The sequence below is a fragment of the Anopheles funestus genome, chromosome 2RL (genome assembly GCF_943734845.2).
Source record: "Anopheles funestus chromosome 2RL, idAnoFuneDA-416_04, whole genome shotgun sequence".
Classification (NCBI taxonomy): Eukaryota; Metazoa; Arthropoda; class Insecta; order Diptera; family Culicidae; genus Anopheles; species Anopheles funestus.
The window spans coordinates 46,812,974-46,840,799 of NC_064598.1; the positions used below are offsets into that span (position 1 = coordinate 46,812,974).

The following is a 27,826-nucleotide window of genomic DNA, read 5'->3' on the forward strand; positions in this document are numbered from 1 at the left end:
ATACACTTTAAACATTTTTTAAACAGTACACTATAAACTTTTTAAGTTTCTTATTTTTGATACCTGCCGAACTATCTATTCGACAGCAAATCGGATGAAAAATGATGAAAATTTCTATATTTCAAAAAATACTTTATCTAGAGGTGAATCCTGCTAAACTTCGTATTTGAAGAATATTAATTGGTTTTCACAATTTGAGAAAGTGTTTGGGTTCATTTTATAACGCATTTGCGTACAATTTTGATTTAATTATAAACCTGCCGATAGCAAGTACACTGCCAAAACTGGAGCAGTTACGCTACGGTTATTAAAAATAAAATATTTTTTTCCTTTTCTTAATTTTCATGCTTTAAGTGATTTTGGTGATCAAATTTTGAATATTCTAGTAATCTTAAATAAATAATGATGGATGGAATAAATAATGGCTGAAGGATGAGTTAAAGGTTTAAACATATCGAAAGCATCTTCGAGGGGAAATAATTAAGCCCTAAAATACATGCGGCCCTATTAACGTTCTGCGTCATATTTCCCATTTTGGCGTGACAATCAAGTCCAAACTACTTTATTCGTTGAATACCTAATAGCAGTTGAGCTTTAATAATTTCAATATTTAAAATTACAAGGTTATTCACGTCAAATAAACCAGCTGGTGATTCGTCATCCATATCCGCTGCCAAGCTCGATATATTTCTCCTTAACCTTAACCGTGGCCGTCACGGCTAATCGGTGTTTCACGCTCACACGAAGTCGGTGACAAAATGAGCTTCACATTAAGCAACACACAGCACAGCCCCAAAAATGCTCCAAGTGGAAGAAAACAGTGGAACGAAATGATTTCCGTTGTAGTGTGGTTCGTGATGGACGGATTCGGAACGTGCCGATGGTATAACAATTAAAGCCGTCGGTGACGTGTGGGTCAGGTGGAGCTAAAAATAGTTTCGTCCATGAAAAACTGACCACCGGTTCCGGTGCTACTCGATACGATCGAGTTTGTTTTCGTTCAATTAAAAACGAAACTAGTTCTAGTATGAATTGTTTACTTTTTTTTGGGTAAAATCAAGAATCCATACAGATCAGCACGTTTTCCACAGACTTAACACTCCGCATTGCATATGCACCCACACACATTTGGTAACCCATAACGACGCAAAAGGGGTGAATATTTCTGCATGGAATTTTTAATTAATTTTGTTTCGGTTACAACTGAACACCTGCTCTGGTCGGATGAGAGATCCGTCCTGTAACTAGTCTATTTGATGGTATATTTATGTTTTTTCGGAGGAAGAAAAATAACAATGGTTGGAGTTTTGTCGAGAGCAAGAAACCACCTCTCCATGTTCCATAGTTAAAAGACTTTGAAGACCGTCCAAAGGCAAATGGACTGGTGAAGGAATGTAGCCATGTACATACCATTTGACGAGAATGTACCAACCGAGTGTATATTGCTGGGTTTAAAATTCATTTGCAAGTTACCCCCCAAAAACCTATTCTCTTCAGGTGCTACTGCCGAAAATACAATAGCGCTGCCGAAGGATGGAGTTAAACCATCGTTCTTTCTGATCCTGTCCTCCAGGTCTGGACCTTTTGCACGTGTGCAACGGGGAAGTATTTATACTGCAAAAATAAACGAGCCAGAAATAATGGCTATGGTGTGCAACCGTGCTACTCTGGAACACAGTCTAGAAAAGCTTGTGTTATCTGTAAGGCAGGCCAGTGCCACCACATGGATCTCGTTACTGTTCGTGGTAGAACGTTGATTAAAAGTCAACGAAATGGGACATCGTTCGGGAATGGGAATTGATGTGTACTTAAACGATTGCTTCAGTGTAGAAAGGATAGCAAATAGAATGTAGAATCATTTATTATCGTTTCGATATGTGGCACACGCCAGCGAGGGATAAAAACAAAACAATATCAACAAGAGTTGTATTGTTCTACCATATGAAAGATGAACAGGAGGTTATCTTAAAGCTTTATCCAACCGAAAGGTTTTTTTTTTGTATTTCTCAAAAGATCCTAATCATTGTAATGAATGACCATAATTGAATCCCCTAACGGTGATTTCTTTATCCGTACCTTTTCTCACCAATTAGTAAGCTGCGTGCACTAAATTAGATTTTCCCCCACGGTGAAAAGCCACTAGCGGAAAATGTTACACTCGTAGGCCTGGCTAGTCGCTGTTAGCCTCACGGCTGCATCATTATCCACGTGTCGATCGTACCAGGATCGAGTGTTGCGGGCAAATAATGCTAATTGTTGTTTACTGTTTACCTTTTATCCTTCCACCACCTATCATGCGTTCCCATTACCAGTACGACTGCATGGTGTAACTTCGTCCCATAACCCACCCAAAAAGGTATCGAGATTTTCTTCCCCAAGACAGAGTGTCTATTAATCCGCCCATTAATTTGCAATTATAATGGCCTCCGCATTTTCGGGACCGAATCGCTACGGAGGGAAAATTGTGAGTGAGAGGCAACATTGAGAGGCAAATCGAATCGAGTATTTCGTAGTATTGCCATCGACCACCAAAACCACCAACGGAAACTGCGTGGATAATTGAACTCACACCGGTTCGGTTGAGTAGGGAAAAGGAATGTTTTTGTATATTTTATTTGGTTTTATTTAATGGATGAAACTGGTTTCATTTTTTTTTTTTAAATTAAAGCCTGACCGACAGTATTGTACGGAGTGGCATTAATTAATATGTTGGTTTCGTGAGGTGTATGCCGCAATGTGGCGACTTCCATAGTAATTGTGGTTCTACAACAGAAGCAAAAAGGATCGCTCCTGTACGTAAATGACTGTCAACCATAATTACTTAATATTTTATATTAACTTTTTCTAAAATTCTTCTAATATTTGAGAGCAATTTGGCAATGTTCTTAATTAGTGCATACCGAATAAAAAATATTTTTGAGTAAATTAACTGAAAAATATGTTTCTATCAGACCTTTCTAATTTCTTTAGAGCATTTCCTGCCTAAAACCTTCCGTACAAGAAGAGGTACCGCTTACCAGTAATCTACCGCCTAACAGTCTAATTAGTATATTTACGACCGACTTTGTGCCATTTGCCACACATCCTGCCAAAAGAGCACCGATCGCAACCGCAATCAGCTCGTTAGTCGCACTGGCCCCGGCAAACAGATTGACCCTTATCCGGACCCGAAAATTGGTCACAAATCGTGCCAAACCACGCGCGCGAATTCCGACCGCTAGCGTCAGAGCGACCGAATGCGCGCCAGAAGTCGGTGCTGAAGCAATGAGGAAAACTAATTTAAACGGTACCGAATCCCTCGGGGCTTTAGCCACAGCAATTCGGTGCTTCTGTTGAAAAGTGCCCCGAAAGTCAAACAAACTGGCCAGCTTTTGGCGGTGATCCGTGTAGGTGGTAGCATGTGAGCGTACAGGAAGGTTTTTGGGGATTAACTTGCTTGAGGTTGTACACAATTGTCATCGTACTAGCCGAACGTCAAGCTGTGCGTAATTAGGCATTAGTGGCACGTTATAGTTGCTAATAATAATTGGCATCTGATCCGCGGTATGGTATTATTTATTTTGGTAGCTGGGAAATTCTAACTACAGGATGAACCTGAAAAACGTTCCCTTCTGTTCAGTGGAATAATTATGGGATTTGTTTGTGGTTATAATAAAAAATATTGTTTCATAATGAATCTGTTCTATTCAACCAATTTAAAAGGAAAAAACCAAAATATTATGTCGTACTACATCAATTTTTAAATCGACTTTGTGTAAAAAAGATTAATTAAGAAGATTAAAAAGATTAGCGAATTTTCTTTCAACGTTATTTATATAGAATATATAGAAGAATATAGAAAATATCTATATATGTAGAAAGTAAATAACATTATTCACTGAAATTTTTTTAACAAAAACAATAAACACACATAAAACCAATTTTCCCAATTGTATATCGTCCTGTACATACCATGGTACATACCAAATTATGTTACTAAAAACACTTTTTTAAAGATAGTTACAATGTCTCACCTAAATATCGCCAGTTGCAATTGCATTCTCATCTACCCATTAAACCTAACTTTTTTTGGGGGGGAAAAACCTAAATTTCCACTAGAAAAGAATGTTCCTGCTGAACACCTACATCCATCCAAAATGCTTTTAGCTACAGCTCATGGTTTATTTATTTTTTATCCGATCGTAGTTTTCACGTCCCTAGCGTGTTGGAGGTGCATTTATCTATTGCGTGTATCTATTTTTTTTTGGTAAGCTACCACATAGGCTTGGTGTGCAAAAAGTTCTTAAAACTCACACTATCAGAGTGTAAAAACGAAAGATGTATTAGCTCAAATGGGTGGTGTTTTATTCGCGGTAGAAAGATTAACGCTTTCGATGGTTGATAAAGACATGACACGAGAGCAGGAAATTAAACACGAGTGTGAATGAAAAGCCTTCGTCTTGCTTATAAATCTCAGCACACACACACACAGCCATATAGCCCACCAAAAAAAAACACGTCTGATTTAGAATGAGTGAATAAATCCACCCCGAAAGAATGAAAGCAACTTCCAACATTCGAAAATGTTTCAATTTCCTTCACTCGTTTTACTTTTTCTTTCCTTTGCTACGCCAAATGCCGGTGTTGCTTAGTCTGGTGGGAGCTTTTCCCGATGGGGAAAGCTTATCTTGAGATCATTGCGCTTTCTGGTCACTGGATGCTATTTGCTCCCAGTAGTACCGAAGTCGGAATTCTTGGAATGGGTAATTAACGTACTTCTGTGAACTAACACTCCCGCTACTTTAAACGCGGGTTCGTGGTGGTTCCCGTTCCGGGTTGGAGAAAGAAAGGAAGCTTTTGTTTATTGTATTGAAAATTTTCCAAGAATTTTCACCAGTTAATCCGTGATTTGGAATGAGGTCCTCGTACAAAAAGTTTTTCCCATTTCAACATGCCTTCTGGGTGGTTGAAGTGGATCTCCTGAAAGCAAGAACACAGGCATTGCAAAACTCTTTCAAAAGAGATTCCACCCAATTCAGCCATACATTCTCAAGTGTCCAAAAATTGTCGTTGTTACAAAGATTTCGAAAAGATGTTTAATTTTAATTAATTCTCAACTCGAAGAAATTAGCCAAATCAACTTCAGCCGAGGCAATGTGCGGTGCCAAAAGTGGAAGTTCGCACAACGGGGCAACTGCCATTGGCATTGAAACAATTTAATTTGCTAATCTCGGGTGTCGTTTAATTTTATTTTATTTTTGTGTGTGTATTTAGCCCGGTCTGTACCAAACCGGCATCGTGATGTTGAGCATTGTTGGCTGTTTAAAGTTTAAGGCACGTTTGGAACCGTTGAGGCACGCGTATGGATCACACAGCAGGGAGGGAAAATGAATGCTAGCCATCCGTTTTGCAGGGAAAAGCACAATATACCGCTAAAGTTTTCTACCAAAATTGCAAACTTTGACGATGCGTCTTACGCGATCGTTCTGTCAACGATGATAAGGACCCCCGGGGGGCGTGAGGGAACATTCTATTGTCCCGATCGAGAAGCATCGGTTGAAACAGTATTTTCACGAAGGAGTTCAGTGATTTCTTTCGTCGTTAGTGGAAAAGTTTTCTCTTCTTACGGCTGATGGTCTGTACAGGAAGGATTTCAATAGACAAGGACTAATTGTGGCATCGAGTAGAGCAGAGGTTTAGATTTAAGTGCCCGACACCGACATCAAGTGCACGGGACAAACCCCCCGAGTCGATGGTTGACCAGGAAAGGGCGAAAAGAGCAATGTTATTTATTTAAAATTTGCATACTATTTCAAATCAGCCCGAGCCTCACGTTCCCCGTTTTCCTTCTCTACCCACGCGGCTAGAGCTTTCTAGAGCGTGAAAATGGATTGTTTCTAGGAAGAAAAGCAGCAACTAACTGCTTCCATTCTCCGGTACCGTACCAACATTCGAGCGGAAGCAAACAATTGTTTCCTGTCTTCGTTGCGTGCTTAGTTTATGCCCCACGACACGGGTGACAAATGTTTCGCGTTTTGCATAGGAATATTTAGTAGTTCCTTTGGACCGTTTTTCCAGCCACATCGACAGCACACTACACAGCCAACTAATCCGCTAGGTAAATAAAACCCCCAGCGAGCTAATGGGACTGGATGGGATACGAAGAAATGTTAAACAAATACACCGGAGCATAAATAAATGAAGGATTTTTCCTTCCGATGTTGATTCAGCGAAAGGCACGACTGTGCGGCGGCATGATTGGGTTGCGCATCGAAATATTGCATTCATCGTTCCTGGTGCAATCCGGCCCAAGTTTCCTTTTAAGTTATAATGCAATTTCTGCCAACATTGAGTGCAAATGTTTGAATCGTTTAATTGTTTTGTAGACGCGTTGCACAAATAATCGCAAGGGAGGGACACACATTTTAATGTTTTGTTTTGTGACCAACATACTTTAGTTCATTATTGAAAGTTAAAACAAAAACAAATGTAAAGTTTGAGGAATGCATTTTAAACTACTTCGACACGACAAAACACTGTTATTTAACCAGATTAAAACCGAAAGCCAAATTCCAAAATTCAATGTTTAAAGGTCGAATATTTTGCAAATTGAAGCCCAGAATATTTTGTTTTCGAAAACTTGCTACATAATTAATTAAAAAATTTCATTACATATTCTTAACTCATTTATTAGCAGTTATTTTATTTAATTATTTTAATTTAATTATGTTTAATTATTACGGCATTTAGCGTGTACATTTTTCAGAAGGCATTTCCTCCTTGTACTTTGCCTTATCCCGGGCATATTCGGTTCTGATAGTGGGTTATTGCTGTTGTTGTTGTTGTGGATTGGTTTGTCCTATATTCTATTGGTTTGTGTGCATCAATGTGGCCAGGATTATAGTTGAATTTTTGTACTGTTGGTCCATTTATTGTACTATTGTTTGTTGGTGTTGCTGGTGAAAATGGTGGTTGAGTATACCAATAGCGTAATCTTGTCACTCGTTGTTCGGGACCTGCACGGGAGTGTAACAGAACAAACAACAATTAGAATTCTGCCTCCCAGTCTGCCTCATTTTCGTGGTTCTTCTGTTATCCTCGAATGCGACTGTTTCCTTACGGCTTAGCTAAGGCACTACAAAAAACATGTCTAGACGTATACAACACAACGGATAACAATAGATGGAGAACGAAGGGGAAAGAGGGATGATTGGGATAGGATTCAACGGAGAAGACCGTTGTCCCTGGCGAAGCGGAAGACAATCTCGGATCGCTGTATCCGGCTCCCTGCACACGGTCCCAACTAAGCTTATCAAGGAGGGTCTCGCGGCTTCAAATGCTACGCAGGACAACGGAAGGTGATCCACATCGTGGAATCCAATACCGCAGCCACACACTTTCGTCTGAGCCTGATTAATACGCTGTAAATGTGAATTCAACTCATAATGGTTTGACATTAGTCAAGACATCTTCCATATTGATCCGTACGATCTACAGAGAGCCCATCAAACCAGACTTGCGGAGAGGAGTCGCCCGGGTTCATCCGCTTCCCACACATTTTTTTAGGAGTTTGTAGGCGTGATGTGTGATATGTGTACCGCAAAATTTTTGACAATAATAGTTTTTGCACGTACGATTGAAAATAAATAATCCCGCTTAAGAATTCTAACAATAATTCACGTTGTGGTTTTTTTAAAAAGATTTTGACATAATTGTTTATATTTCTTGCTCCTGACTTATGTATAATCACAATTGCATACTTCCAGGGTTCTTAGATTTAAAATTTCAATTTTACTTTTTGTACCGTTTCTATTTTCATTACACTATCTTTCAAAAGTGTAATATTTGTAAATATTATTTTAAGGTGGTGTATGTGTCAAACGGCGCCGATTTAACACGACAAGAACGGGTATAAACCCCATCAGGATCGTCCCACCCGTAGCAAGGACTAACTATCTGGCTACGTGGTAACAATAAGTATTGATACGGCCTTTTATGTTTATTTTTTTACTTATGTTTTATGATGACGACGTTTAGCCGTATTAATTATCAGATACTTGTTGTCAGATAAAATTTCAATGTGCTTTAACACAAAAGATTCGAAAGAAGAAAGGAGATGTTTCTTTAGGCTCAAATGTGATAATTGAGATTTAAATAATAAATTACATATAAATATTGTTGTGTATTTTGTCAGTTTTTTGAAAGTTTATTATATTAAAATAATATTATTCACAAATAAAAAGTAATTCAACTAGCAGATAAGTAATCCAAATAAGCATCCTCCAAAATGGACATGTTTTCCCATTTTTAAAATAAACTTTCCGGATATATTTTTTTATTTATTATTTCTTTCCCAAGAATACACTATACCAGTTTACATTGAGTGATGCTGTAGCGCCAATTGCGGTAAAAATAAATACTCCACCATTGCGCCGGCTTCACCAAATCGAGCCCACCATAACGCTTTAGAATTATTACTCCATAATCCAGCGGCCAGGCACGTTCACTTCAATGCGACAGCATTCAATTACTCTTACCTTACTGACACCAGCATTGGTGTACGCCACGACACTAGTATTCGAACTTGGAAAATAACTCTGTCTGTGCTGCGGCTGCCCGGAGGGATTTAATTCGCATTTTTCCTACCCCGTTCCGAAGGGCAACGACACTACTGTTCCGTTTCATCGGAAGTTTTGTTTTTGTTTTTTGTTTTTTTTTTCTCTGTTGTGGTGTGTCGTTCGGTACCTGCGGATAACCAGGAATAAAAAAGGGTCCTTTTTATACAAGGCGGTAAGCGGTATAACGGACGGTTCCGCGAAATGCACGCCACAGCGGAGGGAGTAAAGTTTTGGGGTTTGCACACGGGTGCAAATCAGTACGTGATCGATAGCGGAGGAGTTAAGTCGCAAGAAGCGAAAATAAAATAGTTCTTGTGCGTAATTAGATGTTCAGTGCCTTATTAAATCCGCTGAGATATCACATGGTCCTTCGAACCGGATGATATTAGGTAGCTGAATATCAATAGAGATCGCTTCATCATGACTCGCACACCTCGAACGCCACGCACACCAGCCGTGAAATCGGTCGGAGAACCGGGCTGGGTGGATGCAATTATTGCAGCGAAGCCAAACATTCATATGCGTGATCTTGCATGTGAGGAGTTAGGTCGTATAATGGACAATATTTTGCAGGCGAAGAATGAGGGAAAGGCGCTGACCGCGGTACAGTGCAAAGTGTACGGGAAAAAGGCAGATAGTGCATTGGAAGAGCATAACAAGCATTATGCTGAAATTATTAAGCTTGTTGTTGGTGATAGTGCAGTGCATGACGCCAAGTATAAGGAAACTATTAAATTGCATGAGGAGGTGATGTTGGAATTAGAGAGTGCATCTGAAGCCTTTGTGGCAAAGTCAGCATCATCTCAAGCAATGGTTTCAGGTCCCAGTGTCCCACCAGTGATTGTGCATGCCCCATTGCCTCGCCCCATACCTACGTTTAGTGGCAAGTATGAGGAATGGGAGCGATTTAAGACAATTTTTAGAGACATTGTGGACAAAAGTGGTGACAATCCGCGTATAAAACTTTATCACCTTGAAAAGGCCTTGAGCGGTGATGCGGCCAAGGTAATTGATCAAAAGACAATAAATGACGGTAACTACGAACGCGCGTGGCAACTCTTATCCGATCGCTATGAGAATAAGCGTCGTATGGTGGACCTACGTATTAGTGGACTGTTTAGTTTAAAGAAATTAACCGAAGAGAACTATGTCGGTCTGCGTAATTTAGTGGAATCAGTGGAGAGCCACGTGGAAAACCTGAAGTATTTAGGTGAAGATTTTGCCGGGCTTTCTTGTACGATGGTGATATATCTAATATCTAATTCGTTGGATATCGAGACCAAGAAGTTATGGGAAGCTAGCATCCCTAAAAGCGAACTACCGAATTACGAAAAAACCTTGTGCTTCTTAAAAGAAAGAGTGTCGGTGTTAGAAAGGTGCCAAGCAAATGTTGCAGTTGGACAAAAGGGTCGTTTCGTTGAAAAAAGGCCAAATTACAACGAAAATTCACCTATGAAACGAAATGCGGCTTCAACTTCGTTCGTTGAAAATGTGTCCAGTGAAAAGGTTTGTGATTTGTGCAAGGGACTACATGGAACGAACAAATGTCCGGAAATCGTTTTGTTAGATGGAAAACAACGTGCGCAATACGTAAAATCAAAACGGCTTTGTTTGATTTGCTTGAAACCAGGACATTGGCGAAACCGTTGCAAATCGCGTTTGAAGTGTAGTAAGTGCGAAGGAGCACACAACACAATTTTACATTATGACAATAACTCGGTGAAGTCAGAACAAGCTTCAAGTGAACCCGAAAGAGTGAGCGCAAGCCAGCATGCTGATAATGCCGCTAGTTCGGAGAGTATTGTTCTATTGCAAACTGTTCTGCTTTACGCGGAATCAGCGAACAAGGAGTTGTTGTTGTGCCGTGCGCTGTTGGATAGTGGATCGCAGATCAGTTGTGTTACGGAAGCGCTTGCGGTGAAATTAGGTGTAAATTTGGTGAATGTGAACGTGCCAATAAAAGGAATTGGAAACATTGATTCGCCTGTAAGGCAAAAGTGTTCCTTTACTGTGAAATCCCGATGCACCGATTTTTCTATGGGTATCACGTGTTTTGTGTATCGCGAAATTACTGGTAAAAAGCCATCTGTTAAATTCGATATTAGTTCGTGGAACTTGCCTGATAGTGCGTTGTTGGCCGATCCAACCTTTAACGATCCAGGCAGTGTGGACATTTTGCTGGGAATGGATTGTCTCTCGGAATTAACAATATCAGGGTCCGTGAAAAGAGCGAACACACTACCGATGATCACCGAAACCCGTCTTGGATGGGTAATAGGAGGACGTGTTGCTGATTTATACAAGGAAAGTGAAATGTTTACCAATGTATCGACAAATGATCGTTTAGGATCAATAATGCAAAGGTTTTGGAAAATAGAAGACGTTACAAGTGAGCGTTCTGTGAAATCTATGGACGAAATGTGCGAAACCCATTTTCTCGAAACACACTATCGCGAATCAACAGGCAGGTATGTTGGTCACTACAGAGTGGTAGAGGAAAGTAAGGATGATCCATCACCAAGGAAGTGGTATCTCCCACATCATGCTGTCCTCAACCCGACAAAAAGCACCACAAAATGCCGTGTGGTTTTTGATGCTTCAGCGAAGGTCAACGGAAGGTCATTAAATGATGAAAAGATTCCTGATCTACGCAAGGGTGTTACCGGCAGCGTCACAGTACCGCTTGATATTCTTCCGATCCTGGTAAAATTTGAATCTTTTCGAAAGACACAAAGAATAGTAGCATACGTTGTACGATTCAAACAAAATGCCAAACGACGTAAGGGTGAACGCATTAATGACCCAAAGCCTACAATTGCTGAGTTGCGAGAATCAACGCGTTGGATTGTAAGAGCTATTCAGCATCATGAGTTGTCGGATGTAGTGTCGGCAGTAAAGCAAGGTAAACCTGTGCAACGATACCAGAATCTGAATCTCTTCTTGGATGGTGAGCTGCTGAGAGTTGGAGGTCGTATACGCAAGTCAGATCTGTCGTATGACAATAAACATCAGCTGTTACTGCCACATCGTAGCATCATAACTAAGCGTTTGATTGCAGCAATTCATCGTGAAAATCTACACATCGGCCCGTCTGGAGTGATTTCTATTTTGCGTCAGCAATTCTGGATTGTGAATGCTAGATCAACGGTTCGAAAGGTGCTGCACGAATGCATTGTTTGCTTCAGAAGTAGTCCAAGTACTATGGATCAACAAATGGGTGATCTACCTACCTGTCGAGTAACAGCTGCTCCTACCTTTCAACGTGTAGGTTTGGATTTCGCTGGGCCAATTATGTTGAAATCAGGTATCCGTCGTGTTACTGCTACGAAAGGATACGTATGTCTTTTTGTGTGTATGGTCACAAAGGCGATTCATTTGGAGGCTGTAGAGAATCTTTCAACTGGCGCTTTTCTTGCTGCCTTGAGACGATTTGTATCCAGACGAGGAATACCTGAAGAAATCTACAGTGATAATGCTACTAATTTTGTTGGAGCAAAACATGAGCTTCGTGAGTTATATGGAATGTTCAAGGATGAAACAACGAAGCAAGGTATTTTCCAGTTCTGCCAAGAGAAAGAAGTTACGTGGAAAATGATCCCACCTAATGCTCCTCATTTTGGAGGGATTTGGGAAGCTGGCGTAAAAAGTGTCAAAAGCGTATTGAAAAGAGTTTATAAGTCTGCTTCGTTAACTATAACCGACTTCTACACGCTTCTGTGTCAAATTGAAGCTATGTTAAACTCGCGACCATTATACGCCCTTTCAAACGATCCACATGATCTGGACTGCCTTACACCTGCACATTTTACGATCGATCGTCCATTGATTGGAGTTGCGGAACCGTCATATTTGGACCTGCCAGAGAACCGTTTAGACAAGTGGCAGAGGCTTCAGCAACTTCGGCAACATTTTTGGAGACGATGGCAGAAGGAGTATCTGAGTGAGTTGCAGACCAGGAATAAGTGGACCAAAGTGAAGGATAATATCAAAGAAGGAGCATTGGTATTAATGAAGGAAGACAACATGCCCCCGCAGTTTTGGAAATTAGGTCGAATTTCTAAAGTGTATCCAGGCGATGACGGGTTGATACGAGTGGTAGATGTGAAGACGAAGTACGGTTTATTTAAACGTCCGATACACAAGTTAGCGCCTCTTCCCATGCAGGATCCCTAATAATATTCGGGCGGGGAGGATGTTCCGTTTCATCGGAAGTTTTGTTTTTGTTTTTTGTTTTTTTTTTTCTCTGTTGTGGTGTGTCGTTCGGTACCTGCGGATAACCAGGAATAAAAAAGGGTCCTTTTTATACAAGGCGGTAAGCGGTATAACGGACGGTTCCGCGAAATGCACGCCACAGCGGAGGGAGTAAAGTTTTGGGGTTTGCACACGGGTGCAAATCAGTACGTGATCGATAGCGGAGGAGTTAAGTCGCAAGAAGCGAAAATAAAATAGTTCTTGTGCGTAATTAGATGTTCAGTGCCTTATTAAATCCGCTGAGATATCACAACTACCGAGAAGAAACAAACAGGAAACGCTACCGCAATGGAACGCGACATTCATACTTTTTTTTCTCTCTCCATCTCTTCTTTTTGTCTTTCTTGTGCTGCTTGCACCAAACAAACGGGAGGCGGAAAATTAATTGGTGTAATCCGTGAATTTATTGGCAATTGATAATTTCACATGTTTCATAACTCCTCCACTAGGGTTCTCTGCCCTTCCCAGCTTACCCTCAACGAGCCTTACAAAGCGGGTGAGATGTGTTCGTGTTTGGGCTGGGATGCGCGAAACACTGGCCTTTCGTGTGCCGGCATGGAACAAACATAAAAAATGGACGACAGGACAGAAGAATTTTAATTGGCGGCATTTTTCTCCTGACTACCTACGGATTCTGGGTTGGAGTATTTTTTTTTTATTTTCTTCTTTCGAGTGTGTGAGTGTATTCTGTTTTGCCCAACAGGAACCGATGTTACGTTTCATCTTTTTGCTTTGGTTTTGAAACAGACTACCAACGGATGCCGTCGGGCAGGTTTTCGTAACAAACATAGACACAAGAATACAAGAACATCCAACGGAACGGAACTGTAATTTTCCTGCCGCCGGCCATACGGCTATTCTTTTCCGCTTTTCTAACAATAGCATGTACCGTGAACATGAAAGAACAAATCTGTACGGTGGAACATTGGCCGAGTTTTTATTTTGTTCCTTTTTGTTCCATTGCATGTTCCACGCAGGTGTGTGTGTTTTTTCGCTTGTTGTTTTCCCATAATTTATTCGACAGGTATTTCATGCTTAAAAACTCAATCGAAAAAGGATTTTATAGAGGTATGAGCAGTGGAAAAAAAGCGGCCACGTACTAACACAATTCAAATCTGTACACGAATAGTTAGTTTTTTCACAATGTGATATTCGTTTTCCTCTTGGCTTGACCAAGATGGGCGCACCATTTTTTTATTATTGTGTCCTGCATTAATACATTAGTCATGGTCAATTTTCCGCGTGAGAGAAAGGAACATTTTCTACCAGCTGAGCACGCATTTATTTCCTGTCCCTGATGGAGACGCATTCTAATCCACCGTTTTGGTTTAGTTTTTGAACAATAAGCAACCACAAACAGGTAAAAGGACGTTCACACCGACGTGTTCCCATGGCAAATGGTCCAACACGTGGTTTTTGTTTTTCTTGGTGGTCGCTTTAAATCTGGTGAAAAAAACAATCCCCGTAGGACGTCCGTTTTCGACAGCAAAAGTACAAACGAGAAAGAAAAAAGCAGAAAACGCACCGGAAGAGGCTTCACCAACCGGAAAGAATCGAACATAAATCTTCCACTCATTTAGGCTGCCACCGACAAAACCCATTAAGTGAAACATCGGATCCCGGACCTTTTCCGAAGCGTTGTGGTTTTCCCCTGTTTTCGTGTTTCATTTTCTTGACACACTTTTACAGTGTTGTTGCTGTTTTCAGGTTTTTCTGCTCGCTCCTTCAATCTAGGTTCGATTGGGCAGCCTTACCCAAAAGCATGAAATCGCTCTTAATCCTTGACACATTAAATTCGGAATCCTCTTTCCTCGGTGTTTTCCTGTCATCTCATCATGGGGCGCTTTGTGGGGCTAGGTGGGTAGATTCTGTTGCTTTCCTTGCCGGCGAATAGATTTCGGTTCGTTCGCTGTTTTTTTTTTGAGTATCCATTGCAAGTGGGGAAGGTTGAGTTGAGTTCCCACCGTTCACATTGGTAGCCTATAAGGCTCTGGAGGAACACTGCTTTCGAAGGGATTTTCTCACGATCCTTCTCATCCTTCCGATTAAAGTTGGAAAGGATGGAGGCCTTATGAGATGATACGATGGAGGCTGAGAGTGAGTAAGCTTGTTTCGTCTAATGGTAGGAGAATGCCAGATGAAAAGTAACACGACATGAACACGTTCTGTTCTAATACTGCAAGATTTGTGAGATGTGATAAACGATAACGCAATATATCAAATAACCAATAAATAAAAAAAAGTAAATAATAAAATAATAAAATGTAAAACAATGACATGCAAATAATTTCATTATCTTACATTTTATTACAATTTACAACAAAAAATCATTCCTCACACTTATCAAACCGTACAACGCTCAGCAGGTTCCTGCAGCGCTGTTGTTTTTCTTTATGAAAGTCACCCTTCATTCCTTCTAATACCTTCCGTAGGAAACACAAAAAAACACCCGTAAAAAAACCTTTAAACTTTCACCCATTCTACTAGCTTCAACCGTACAGCATGAAGGGTATGAGAAAAGGGAAGCTTTTATTTTAGGGAAAACATCCCTGATTTCCATCGCCAGCACATACACACACGTGCCACCCACCCACTCGATCCGACCAGCGAAAACGTCCCGGTTGTGTGTCCTGATGAATCATGGCCAGGCGAAAGAATACAAAACAAAACAACAAAAAAAGACTAAACCATAGTGCCAAAGAAACAATGCAAACGCTACCAGACACAACAACACCCGAACAAAAACTCCATTCGATGCGGTTGGATGCTAAATTGAATGTATTTAAAAGGATTTATCGTCTGAGTGTTCGCGGGTGTGTTGTAAATGTTTTTCCCTTTTTTATTCCAACCCACCATTCGAACCGATCCAGTCTTTCCCGGTTGCTTCCAGTTGCATCGTTGACGGTGATGCTGTTTCACCTCTCGCGGAAAATGGTACGATCGAGTATGGTCTCTGTTCATTATTCTAGCAACAAGCGCCGTTTCCCCATCAGTAGAAGTTTCCCGCTTGTCTTAATCCTGTTTGGAAGGGGTTTTATGTGTGGTTTTTCTTTTTTCTGTTCGCTCTTACTCTCCCAACATGTATTCACCCCTTTCTGTGGTATGTCGTTACATGAGGTTTTGACGAAAATCAGCAACAAAAATAAGTAAAAAAAAAAGGTTCACGATTAAGCTTCCTACTCACGGAGGCACGCTACCGACGCACAACGTGGAAAATCTCCAAGAAAACAACCATCCCATATATCCTTTTGCCAGCACATGCGATGTGTTACGGTTTATGGTGGCTCGTGGGCAAAAGTTTTGATGTGAAATTTCAAGGGAAAACTTTTCACACACTTGCTTTACCGCTCGGCTCCGTTAAGGGAAATGTACGGTGGCGTCTCTAGGCCCCGTTAGCACCATTAGCATGCTGGCGTGTGTACGGCGACTATGGTTGGTGCAAACTTTTTCCTAATGCATAGATACAAAATAGGGAGAAAAAAAACATTATTTTTGAAATGTGAGCGCGTTACAAAATACAGCTGCATTTGCTTTAGGATAGGAACACTTTTTGTGTGTGTGCGAACTTAACGTATGACTTGGTCGGAAATGGATCTCATTTCCATTTTAGGGAAGATTTGTGTTGTGAAATTGAAAAATAGTATTAAAAGGCCTGGTTAAAAATGGTGTTCTAATGATATAACTTAAGCTGATGTTTTTAAAATTTAAAATCAAACTCGAGCTTCTAAAATCCTTTAATGCTCTCCTCATAGTGTGTTTCACTATTAGGGATCATTCAACTATTACGTAACACTAGAAGGATGGAGGAAGGGTTACAATTTGATACACAGAGGTGGGGGACTGAAATTTGTGTTTTGTAAAATAAAATAAGATACTTCTAAAATTCAGGATTTTTTAAGCATGAATGAAAAATACCAGCTATGCAACACATGATCAATAGTGTGAGTAAGTAAGATGCAAAGAAAAATATTATTCCTTTTGTAACTATCCACATGATCATCCGTTAAAAACCTCCAGAAACGGTTCATCGACACCAAGGGAAAAACCGTATAGCAAAAAAAAAAAATTCGTTTTTGTAATAATGTGTGTAGGTTCGCCAAGGCACCCAATGGACTTCGCGTTGGGCCTGCCAAAAAAAGTCGCGTACACATTTTCTTTCCTTATGTGCGTGTAGGCTGGATCGGCTGGCCACATCCTCAGCCACCCACAAGCCATCCATCATCAAGTTGATGTTATCTCTTTGTGCGATGCTCTCCTGTTATTTAACATGATGAAACTTTCCGTTTGATGCGGCAAAATCAACCACCCACCGCCCATCACCCATCACCACTTTGGCTGAATTGTATTTCACATATTGTTTTTGTCCATCTCTTCAAGATTGCAAGTAAATCGCAATAAACAAGGTGTCCATATAGTTGTGTTACGCGATGTATTATCTCTTAGTAGGATGCTGTCTTGTTACATATATCAAATGATGAAACTGGCCGCTTGTTAAAGCAAAGAGTTTTTTAACAGATCTGACAATGGAAAGGAGATCTGAGCATTTGAAAATGTAAACAAACTTTTTATAAATTTTTATTTCAAAATTATTTTAGATACATACAAGCGAAGCAAAATTTCTATGTAATTTTCTGTGAAAAAATTCCTCTGATACGATCGTTTAACATAATGCAAGATCAAAACTATCGAGCAGGTCCATTAGCATGACTAAAGCTGTTAAAGTCCTCTTTCAATTTATGTGACACGATGGGTGGATGGCTAGGGGGTCGCCAAACTATAACGCAAATAATAGAGGTGGGATGCTTTCCGCATTACCTTTTATTACGATAAGCGGGAACGGGGTCAAAAATTTACAACTTTTGCGTTTCGTAATAGTTGAATCATCCCTTACCCCAATTCCAATTTCTTCAACTTGAGAAATCTTCAATAAAATCGGTACCAAGAATTCTTTCCTTTTACCAACCAGACAAAAAATTCTTCAATACTCGTGCGCATCTAATTACAGCTAGACAATTTTTCGATAGTTAAGTTCAGCTTCTGCGTCGTGAAGTTTAATGTACTTTAATCGACAAAACTTTCACTGCCTTAAGGACATCTATCTCGTCTCGGAATTCTATTGTTGCCGTTTATCGTTTGGTAGCTTTCAGGCATTGAACTGGAAATAATTTGCTTCACTGCGTGCTTAACTGCATGACAATCGTTTGAAGCCGGTTTTCAGTAGCATCGTGGTGGTAGTGAAATGGAAATTCCATTAACACCTTCGACCACAATGCACCCACCAGCACGGGCACATCATTGACCGGAGCTGTAAGGATTATCAATCACAACACGGGTACGTGTCCTTACGGTTGCGATTGCTTGCGTAATTGAGATGTCACATTGTGCGGTCAGTTTGGTTATGGCTTTGAGTGATCGTGTTAATGTCCATCTGCCTCGGGGCTATTACGTCCATTAGTAGCGTTGGTTGGGTGGTTTTTGCGGGAAGGTAATTTATAGAGTGCTTGATGTATAGATGAATCAAGTGTTTCTATAATTTAAAATGTTTGTAATATTATTTTCCTGTGTGTTCGAAACAATTAGAGAATATTTCTCAACTTTTTAATTTTCTTAATGTAAATTTATTATTATCAGCTAAAATTTAATGCTGTTTAAGCTCATTTTTCAGAGCAAGTTATTTTTTACTAAGATCATTGATATCTGTTGTTTACTATTTATTTATTTTTTAAATTATTTATTGACTACTTAATTTATAATTCCACTTATCTATATTACTATAACATTATTTCACTTTGCTTCTGGAATTAAAAACAGAATGTAATTGATCCAATATTTCTACAGGAAGTATCGATCGTGAATCAATAATCGTATGCTTCCAAAGTGTTTATTTATATCAAACAACATATTTTCCACATATTTATAGCTTCACAATAACAATGATGCGTTCAGCACGGTATTATGTTTGTACATCGTTTATCCGCTTAATCATCCTCAATAAATAACTAGTACAAGCTCTACCTATCCGCAGTGCATCATTAATTAAAGGTCATGGTTGAGGTTATAAATCGAAGTTTACTCTGCATTCTACTACTGTTGCCTTGAAGTACTTAGCATATCGATTAGTATACATTTTCAGTAGTAGAAGTATCGCTTATGACCTATGGTTACTTAAAAAATTATTAACAATAAAAAATCAACAAAGAAAGAATATAAAAGCAAGTGCTAACAATAAGCTCCCTAAATACATCAAGTTGAAAGAAGACTGATTTATTCTTTGAGAATCATTTCTACGCATTTCTATTTTATAGTTTAATTAATTAATATACCCACAACCACATACACATGCTGGATGGAAGCGACAAGTGTTAGAGCCCAACCTAAAATATCTTCCCTTCCGGCACCCAACGTGTCGGTAATTGGTTGCAATTAATTTGCGCACCACCAGACCAACAAAAATGCTACAATTCCAACGTTCTTCTACAAACATCACACCGAATGGATTGGAGAAAGCAACAAAGAGCACACAGTTAGAATGATCCTACCGTAAAGGGTGCGGGCTGATGCCGGTACACGATACGATACGGTTATGCGCAACTAACAAACCGAAATGTCCACCGTCCAGCACAGAAGCGAATATTAATGGTGTACAATTCGTGGCGCAATCGTCATGCCCAAAACCCCAAAAATGCCCGTTTACGCCACGCTAACGAGCATACTCTTATTTTTCCCGGTGCGTCGCGTGATCGTTCGCGTGAAAGGCGGTTTCTGCGGAAGAGTACCATTTATTTATTAGCGCTAAAGTCTCATTTGAACCGTTGTTCGAGGAAACGGATAGTTGAAGACAAGTGGAAAGATTTTTCGGACGCATATACACGCTCAAGATGACGACCGCTGACGATTTCCTTATTGTCTGGCCCTTCCGAACCCACGTCCACCCGCGTGGCCTACGCTCAACGCAGTGATCTGGTGTTGCGTCAGTTAACAACACGGTGATCAACATGGCAACAACTAGCAAACCTCCCCCCCCGCCTTGTAAGCTGATTGTCCCAAGCGGTGGACAATGGATGGCTGTCTGGACAGTTGAACGACACGGTTTTTGCGGTTGGCGTAAAGAACCAACAAGAACTAACGGCAGGCAGCCACAAAATCGCAACTTCACACTCAGTCACCGGATGACTTCTCTTCACCGGATTGTAGTGCTACGGTGCACGGTAATAAATCGGACTAATTTCTGTGTGCGGTTAAGTGAAATGATAAATCATTGGGGTGGCATAGAAAACCAATGTCCAAAATGCTTCTTGTTGGTTTTTTTAAAGTTGTCGCGCACGTTTGGGAACACGATGGTTTACCATTCTGCGTTGGAGGTACTGCATAACGTCCCAGGAAGTGTGTCCAATTGGAGGTCTTTGAAATGGTCATTCGGTCGGTTAGTGTGGTTAAGGTTGAGTAATATTTTACTTTCATTCTTCGATCCGTTCACTTTGCCGGAGGGGTGTGTGGTGAGCAAGCCGTTGGAGGAAACAATCCACAACGAACAGCTGTTACTCGAGCTGGATCTAGTTAGTTGAAAGTGAAACAGAACAATACCACTGGAATTGTTTTGGGGAAGGAATTGGAGACAGTGAGCTCCACAGCAGCTGATCAAGCAGGGAATGTTGGGGGCTTGAATATGTGGTTCGCTTGTTAGTCATCGAATGAGGGTAAAAGACTTGCAAAGAACTACTAAGAAACTAAAAAAAGAAAAGCAGATACCAGTGGGTCGGACTGGTATTTCGAAATCAGTCTTAAATCCTACATATGATTCACAGTATGCGTCCACTCCTGTATGCACTATTCCATTCCAGAAAAAAAAGAAAACTCAATGCCGGTGGTCAGTTAGCTGACTCACTTATAAATAGTCATCTACCACTTAGGATAAGTCTCACCATACTGCGAACCGGTGTCGAGAACTAGTTGGCGCAAGCTCAATTACCGTCTGTCAATCATCAAGCGTGACATCGTGTGACGGTGGCCCTTATATGTGCGGCACATGAACGGTAGAACTTTCTGTGTCACTTTCTTTCCCCACCTTGCGATGGGCTGGTGGATCAATAATTTCACCCAACCCATTTCTAACCGAAAGCACCCGGACGAAAGCGACATCATGAACGATGGGGACATTTACACGGTGACAGTTATTGATAAACCCATCTACAACTCATCAACCGGCTTGGCGGTGAAGTTATGCCGGTGTCCACTCTACTTTTATCTTTCCTATCATCGGTATTGAGTTCCTCCTACCTTACGCTTGGTGAGTGCTGGGTGTCATGATTTATGATTTGATTATAGCACATGATTAGTTTCGATATTCGATTCATCTGTTTCCGCGCATTCTACCCGCTTCTCCCACGTCTCTTCTCTCTGACCGAGAGATAAGTTTTCGGTTGTCACTTTTGGTAGACGCCATGATGGAGTGGGATGAGATGGTGACAATATGCCGTTATGACGTTGAGCGGTCGAAAATCTTTCTCTGTCGAAATCGGCTGACTAACACGTCAAAGCTTCATCCCTGTGGAGATGTCTCTGCTTAGCCAGTTTTCCAAAAAGCCAAAGCATATGAACTATGTTGAGGTAAGCAAGTTTTATCCTGATCTTTAGACGATTAATACATCGCTCGGTGCTTTGGAACGACACGGTCACAACTACTCACAGTATCAAATTTTCCGTTCTGTACTACAAGACTTTAAGAGGATAAAGCAAAGGATGACAATGTTTGCAAGGTGCATCCGTATCAGGAATGGCTCCAAGCGTCAGGAAAGCTTCTCTGCCATCGACTGACTGCTTTTACCGCATTGACGGATTATGTCCACCATAAGAAGATTTTCCATCCTAGATTTCATAGAAAGATGTGAATAAAACATACTAATGTATCCGACCACTGAAAGCAAAAAATGAAATCCCTGAAAGAAAATATTAAATTTTCATTGTTTGTAGTTCAAAGTGCAACCAACCATCCAGCTGTTGGTGTATTCATCTAAAAAGGTTTAATTGAAAAAAAAGTTGTTTGTGACTAATATAGAAAACATTAGGGCGCGTGCGAACAGAAAACTGTTCCTTTCCTCCAAAGAATTCCTTATGCAATGGTTAAATAAATCTACCGAATGCTTCCATTTTCCTTTATTATAATTCTAACCAAGCTTCAACAAACTGTCTAAACGAGTCCTACATGCCTATCATTTTTATCGCTTCCCTGTAGCTTTCGTACCATACCCAGGCACATCTTAATTGGCTACTTAATACCCACCAAAAAAAAAACGACATAATTTTATTTAAAATACCCCAAATTACCTTTTTCGGTATCGTTTGGCACCCCACAAAAGTCTCGAGGGAAACTTGTAGCAAACCGTAAAACTCATTACATTCCACTCGGGAAAATCCATGCTGCCTTCTTTAAATTAGCTATTCGCCCATGGTTTTTGGTGATAAATTTTGCCAACTCCAACCCCCATATCCAGAGGCTCCCCTAAGCGGTGCTGTATGGATGCTCAAACGTACGTTTAACTAGTCTTTCAGCAGCGAGTTTAGAATGTTGGCGTGTATCTTCGACAAAAACTTGTAACAGGTTGAATCTTAGAAAAACGATTAAGGCTAACGGATATTTGCATAAATCTTCTCGTCTAATTACTTTCTTACCTGCTGGTGTGGGTAAGCGTTTGGGACGATCAATGAGCTTCTAATCAGACGTTCTGAACGTTCTGAATCATTGATCCAAATATTCAATATCCTGAAAAGCAGCAAAAAAGGACATTCGTTTAGTAGCAGCTAGCAGATGATACAAAGAGGTAAATCATATTTGCATTTACCGCCCGAAGAAATCACATTCATCGTGAAAGAGAAAGGAACAAAAATGTAAATAAGCAAAAGGATTCGATCTTGATGGAAGAGAAATTTAATAAAACGTTTCATACACACAGCCCCGAGTTCCGGTGGCCCAGTGAAAGGCCTGGTGGAGTTTTATCTACCTGAGCACTTGGGGTGCTTAAAAAGCGCAATCAAGGGGATAAAACAATTTAACGAGATATACGAGATTCGAGAAAGGACGACCTTCTCCAAATACCATTGCCGGTGTGTATGTGTGTCAAGGGTAAATAAAATCTGATTTAATGCTGGCAGCAAATTATATACCATCATGAACGGTAAAGCATAACCGACCGGAGCTGAAAAAGGGGGGTTTTCCGGTTTGGTATGCATACGATTTAACACAAACAAACGCAGTCACCCACCCATACGCAATCAGGATCTAGCAGGTTCCTAACAAACCGGCCTCTAACTGTCGGGCTGTCGTCACCTAAACGGTTGAGTAGCTCAAAGATTGCCGTTTTGCTACCGGCTACAAACTTGCTGATTAGTGTTTATGTTTATGATCACCGAATCACCGCCAATTACTGGCAGGTGTTTGGCGAAAGTTTTACTTCTTCTTCCGACGACGTTCTGTGCACCTTCTCGAAGGGGAGGAAGTAGAACGTAATGAAAGCATTTCGGCTTGTGGTATACACGTTTATGACCACCGCAAATGATCGAAGTTTCCCCAATCGACTGGTGAAACAGATCGTCCTCGCACCTTGGGTGGGAAAAGGCGCAGTCGTACTGGAAAACGTTCGCATTCGGTAGCGCCATCCTGCCAATCATAAACAGAATCATTTAACGGTTTTGCTCCGATCACGGTTGAGTGGCGAATCGTTCGACAGGAAGGGAAAGGGTGGTATCGCTGGTGATGGTTATTTTATTGCGCAATAGAAACATTGACGTTCATTTTCGATTCGGATATTGCGCTGGCTTTGCTAATGGCTTAGACGTAGGTGATAAATTCTTCGCGATATTATGGATCAATCACGAAGGTAGTTAATAAATAGGCGACAGAAAGCATCACATTTGAACAGATCATAAAACATGTTTCAATTAAAGGTTACGTATTTATTAACCGTTTGCAGGGTTTTGAGTTCAAGTTGTAGGAGCTTCTAAATTTAAAATTTGAACTTGAACGCGTAAAGGAAAATATGAATTTACATTTTCCTCAAGCATTTACAAATCAAAAGCCTCATTACAAATCGAAATTTATAAAACTACAAAGAAGTGAATGATTTCTTTTACTCCAACTCTAGCCCTCGAATTCAATTGGAGTCGATTTAAATTCAGCTATTAAATTCACCTTCACCTTGTTCAACATGTTATCCAATTTATATACCATATATCATTGAAATATGAAGCAGAAAAAAGGTTCATAAATGGAGTGTTTCACGTGGGACAACAAAATCCTACACTAATTCCGACATGTTTCATTATCTTCTTCGACATTGCCACTGACCCGTGAAAGGTCCGACCCACCACCAGTGAAGAATATGATGATTGAGAGTCCTTTAGCACGAATACTATCCCTTCGTAGCGTGCATGGATTCCGTCTGTGTGTGTGTTTTTTTTTTCTGCGATCCGATAATAATTCAACCGTGTTGCTTCCGCCATTTTCAGTGGAAAAAAGAAATTCCTTTCCACTATCAATACAATTCGCTCGGTGGGAAAGACATATTCCTTTTACCCCACCATTTCTGCTGCTTAAGTACAGTTGGAAAAACAAATTTCATAAACTAAAAAGACGTCGTAATTCTGTTGGACGTCTCCTTCCTTTTAGCTCCCTTACATTTGTTGATAACGTTTAACACTCCATTTCCGTGATCCGTTTCGTTCCACAAATGTGGACCGCTGGTGTTTCGGTAATTTTCCATTCGTTTTTTTTCCCGTGTCCCCTTCCAAGCATGAAATCGAAACATAACCACAATCATCAGACATGATGATACGTGGGCCCCATTTTTCGTGCCCTACATACCGCTCGAAACTTCGCCCCGAAATTGGAAGGATTTTTTCACCACATTTTCCACGGCCGCGGGTTCGGAAAATTAATTACCCCGGTACAAAAGTTACTCCATAACACATAATTTTGCCTGCTTAACGAGTAACGAACAAATGTACCAGGATATCGCGGTAAGGACCGATGCGGACAACACGGGCCCTATCGAAGAGTGTTTCCCCCCCCCCCAACGAATCACCCCAAAAATGCTTTGCCACCGGTGAGATTTTTTTGTTTGTTTTTGGCTAGGTAACGAATGGAAATGGAGAATGTTATGCTTATCTTTTCCATCATCACGCCATCATATCGTGGTACGCTTTCATTTTGTTTTGTTTGTTTTGCTTTTACGACATTTTGAGCCTTGCTTCCGAACTGCCATTACCGCCTTTAATGCAAACGTTCTGCTTTAACAGTTTATTTTACGTTTTGTTTAATTTCAGATCCCTCAAACCGCCAAGGTATCAGTGTGGCTCGGGCTAGTACGTTGGTTGTGAAAATAAAAATGTCATAAGCCGATTAAGAGAGGTAAGTGCGCCTTGATTTATGCAAACGCCAAAGCAAAATTCGTTTGTAGTACATACAGGGAAGGGGACAAAAAACTTTTTCTAGTACCTTGTTTATTCAAACTCATTTGAAAGTGGGCAATTAAATAGTTTTGCATGAAATTTGATTCGAGTAGTTGCTAAACTATTTAAAACATAGCCATTAAATGAATGTTTGTCAACAAATGTCATGATTCGTTCTGCCAAACTGTTAACTTTTTCTAGATCGCAAGTAATAAATAAGCTCCTGTTGGCTTCACTTGTCCTCGACCGAAAGTCGTTTCTTCATAAATTACGTTCGATTTGTCTTTTATCGACTCAGGAAGCGCCCGTTTTACACATAATCCACCAGCCACTGAATGATTGGTCCATTTGTAATCCTTTTTCAAAAATGGAACGATAAAACAAGCTGCATTGTTGGTGGCCACTTTTACTCTTTGCCAGAGACTAGAGTCCGGTTGCCGCTACAGCACAAGATTTCCCGACGTAAGTCCTTCACACCCAGTCACAACTTTCCGGAAAGAAGTCATTAAAAAGCTTTAAATATTATAGCACTCAGCAACGGTAGCGATGGCCGTTGCGAGAACGTCGTACATGTGGGGTTGTGTTGTTGTATCGGGAAAATACACACCATCGTAACAACATTTCGTTCCAGATGAAGGCACAACATTGAATGTCTCCTTTTTTTTCGCAACCAACTCCCAGGACTCACTGTGCAACGTCAAGTGCTTCGTTCCATTTTCACCTTTTCCAATTCTTTTTTAAACAGATCCACCGCTGCGATCGAACAGCAAAGTGCTTCCACAGCTTTTCCGCTGCATCCTTTGCCTCTAGGTGTCCCGCGTCCTGACACCGGCGAATTAAATTATTGCCTGTAAATATCGTTTTCTGTTTGCTTCCGGTGCTTACCACTGCCACGACGAAACAGGCGACTCCCGTGAAAGAGTGGTGGCGTTTGTTTGTACGATAAAATGGAATCGATACGACACGAACACAACTGTTGGGGTAAAGCGTTTTGGTGTTGAGCAGGGTGAAATGGTGGCCCCCAAAGCCAAGGGTACATGTTTCACCCTCGAAGGCGTCTGTTTATTTTATCACCGTTTTTTTTACATTATCCTGACTCTCCCCATAAACGAACCGAGTATCGAACCAGGACTGTGCGTTTATGTGCGTTAAACCAATGAAGCCATGAATCGAACGACATTTGTGGAACAGCGTGAGAAATGGAGATGGTCTACCCAGTCTATCTTTGGTACGCCCAGGACATTCGATGCGTAAAGGCAAACTGAGGACGAAGTGATGATGGGACTGATGATCGTCCACAAACGGTTCCACCTTTACGCAAACGGTTATTGTAATGGGTCTTTGATATCCTTACGCTATCGCCCAAGACGCTGTCCTTCGTGGGAGCAATACCGTGCTTCGGTTACGACGGAAAGCAACGATAAAGCATCTGTGCTTGTGTGATTTAATTAACTGTCCTCCAAAGGTGGGCGTTTCTCCTACGCTGGAAAATAGATTCCATAGGTTGCAGGGTGTTTTGCCCTGTGACAATAGTATAATTGTGAAGAAAATTCTAAAGAGACATCAAAAGAAACATTTCTACATTAGAAATATAGCACGAATGTTTATTTATTGTTTTATTTGGAAAATGTTTTACAATTTCATAGTAATTTATATGGAAATTTTCTTCGATATCTTATATCATTATTTTGCTAGTGTTGATGGCGGATTTATTTCATTGGCAAAATGGTTGACATTTAAGTTTCGAGGGAGAGGGTGTCAGTAATTGGCCTATAAATCAAAATAACAGCAATTTAACCACTAAGTCAAGCCAAGTTTCTTATTCTTCTTTCTTCGTTGACAATTTTTTTCTTCTATGACACCAGGTTGGTTCATAATCAGAGCCTTGACTGTCTGTGTAGAGTAGACTTCTCAGTCTATGTAGTATCTGTATTCTAAGTTTTTTAATTCCTGTTTTTTTTATTCTTCGGTTTATTTTGTTTGGTGCTTTCTTGTTTCTTTTCTTTGTCGTGTATTCTGTTAGTCTTTGATTTTTCTGTTTTTCTGTTTTTGTTTATCGAAAGCAAATAGTTTGTGTTTTTGTTTTATGTTTTTTTTTCGCTACTATTTCCCTAACTTAGTACTAATCAAGCTTCAAGTCAATAATTTCTTAAACTTTGTTTTGAAAAAAAAAGTTAGTTTTCAAATATTTGAAAACCTTTACATCTTTTCGTATAGGAACGAGTCTACTCGTTGGATTGTAATTCCATTATTTTTTCAGTGCATTGATTTGATTTGATGATTTGATGTTTATCAGTCTAGGACCTTCGAGAAAATTAAATTAATTTTTTTAACATGCTTATAGTACATCTCCCTACAAATTGAAACAAAATAAAAGCAATATTTCAATTTTCATTATGAGATTTGTGGAACATTTTTAAAAATAAACCATCTGCAAAAGGTTCAAAAATGAAAACGTTGCTAACAAACCTACGGAAAACCCCTGCATAATCTCCAGAGCGCCACGTCAATAGGGAATAAAGTGCTCAACCCCC

General features: G+C 40.3%; 1 protein-coding gene across 4 annotated transcripts in view; it reads left to right on the forward strand.

The window, feature by feature from the left end:
• LOC125765430 (uncharacterized) overlaps positions 1 to 27,826 on the forward strand; it is a 124,849-nt gene that overhangs the window by 61,792 nt on the left and 35,231 nt on the right. For all 4 annotated transcript variants that reach the window (XM_049430590.1, XM_049430589.1, XM_049430592.1 and 1 more), the window contains one exon: positions 25,167 to 25,251. The gene's annotated coding sequence lies outside the window, so the exon portion shown is untranslated. The remainder of the gene's footprint in view (positions 1 to 25,166; positions 25,252 to 27,826) is intronic.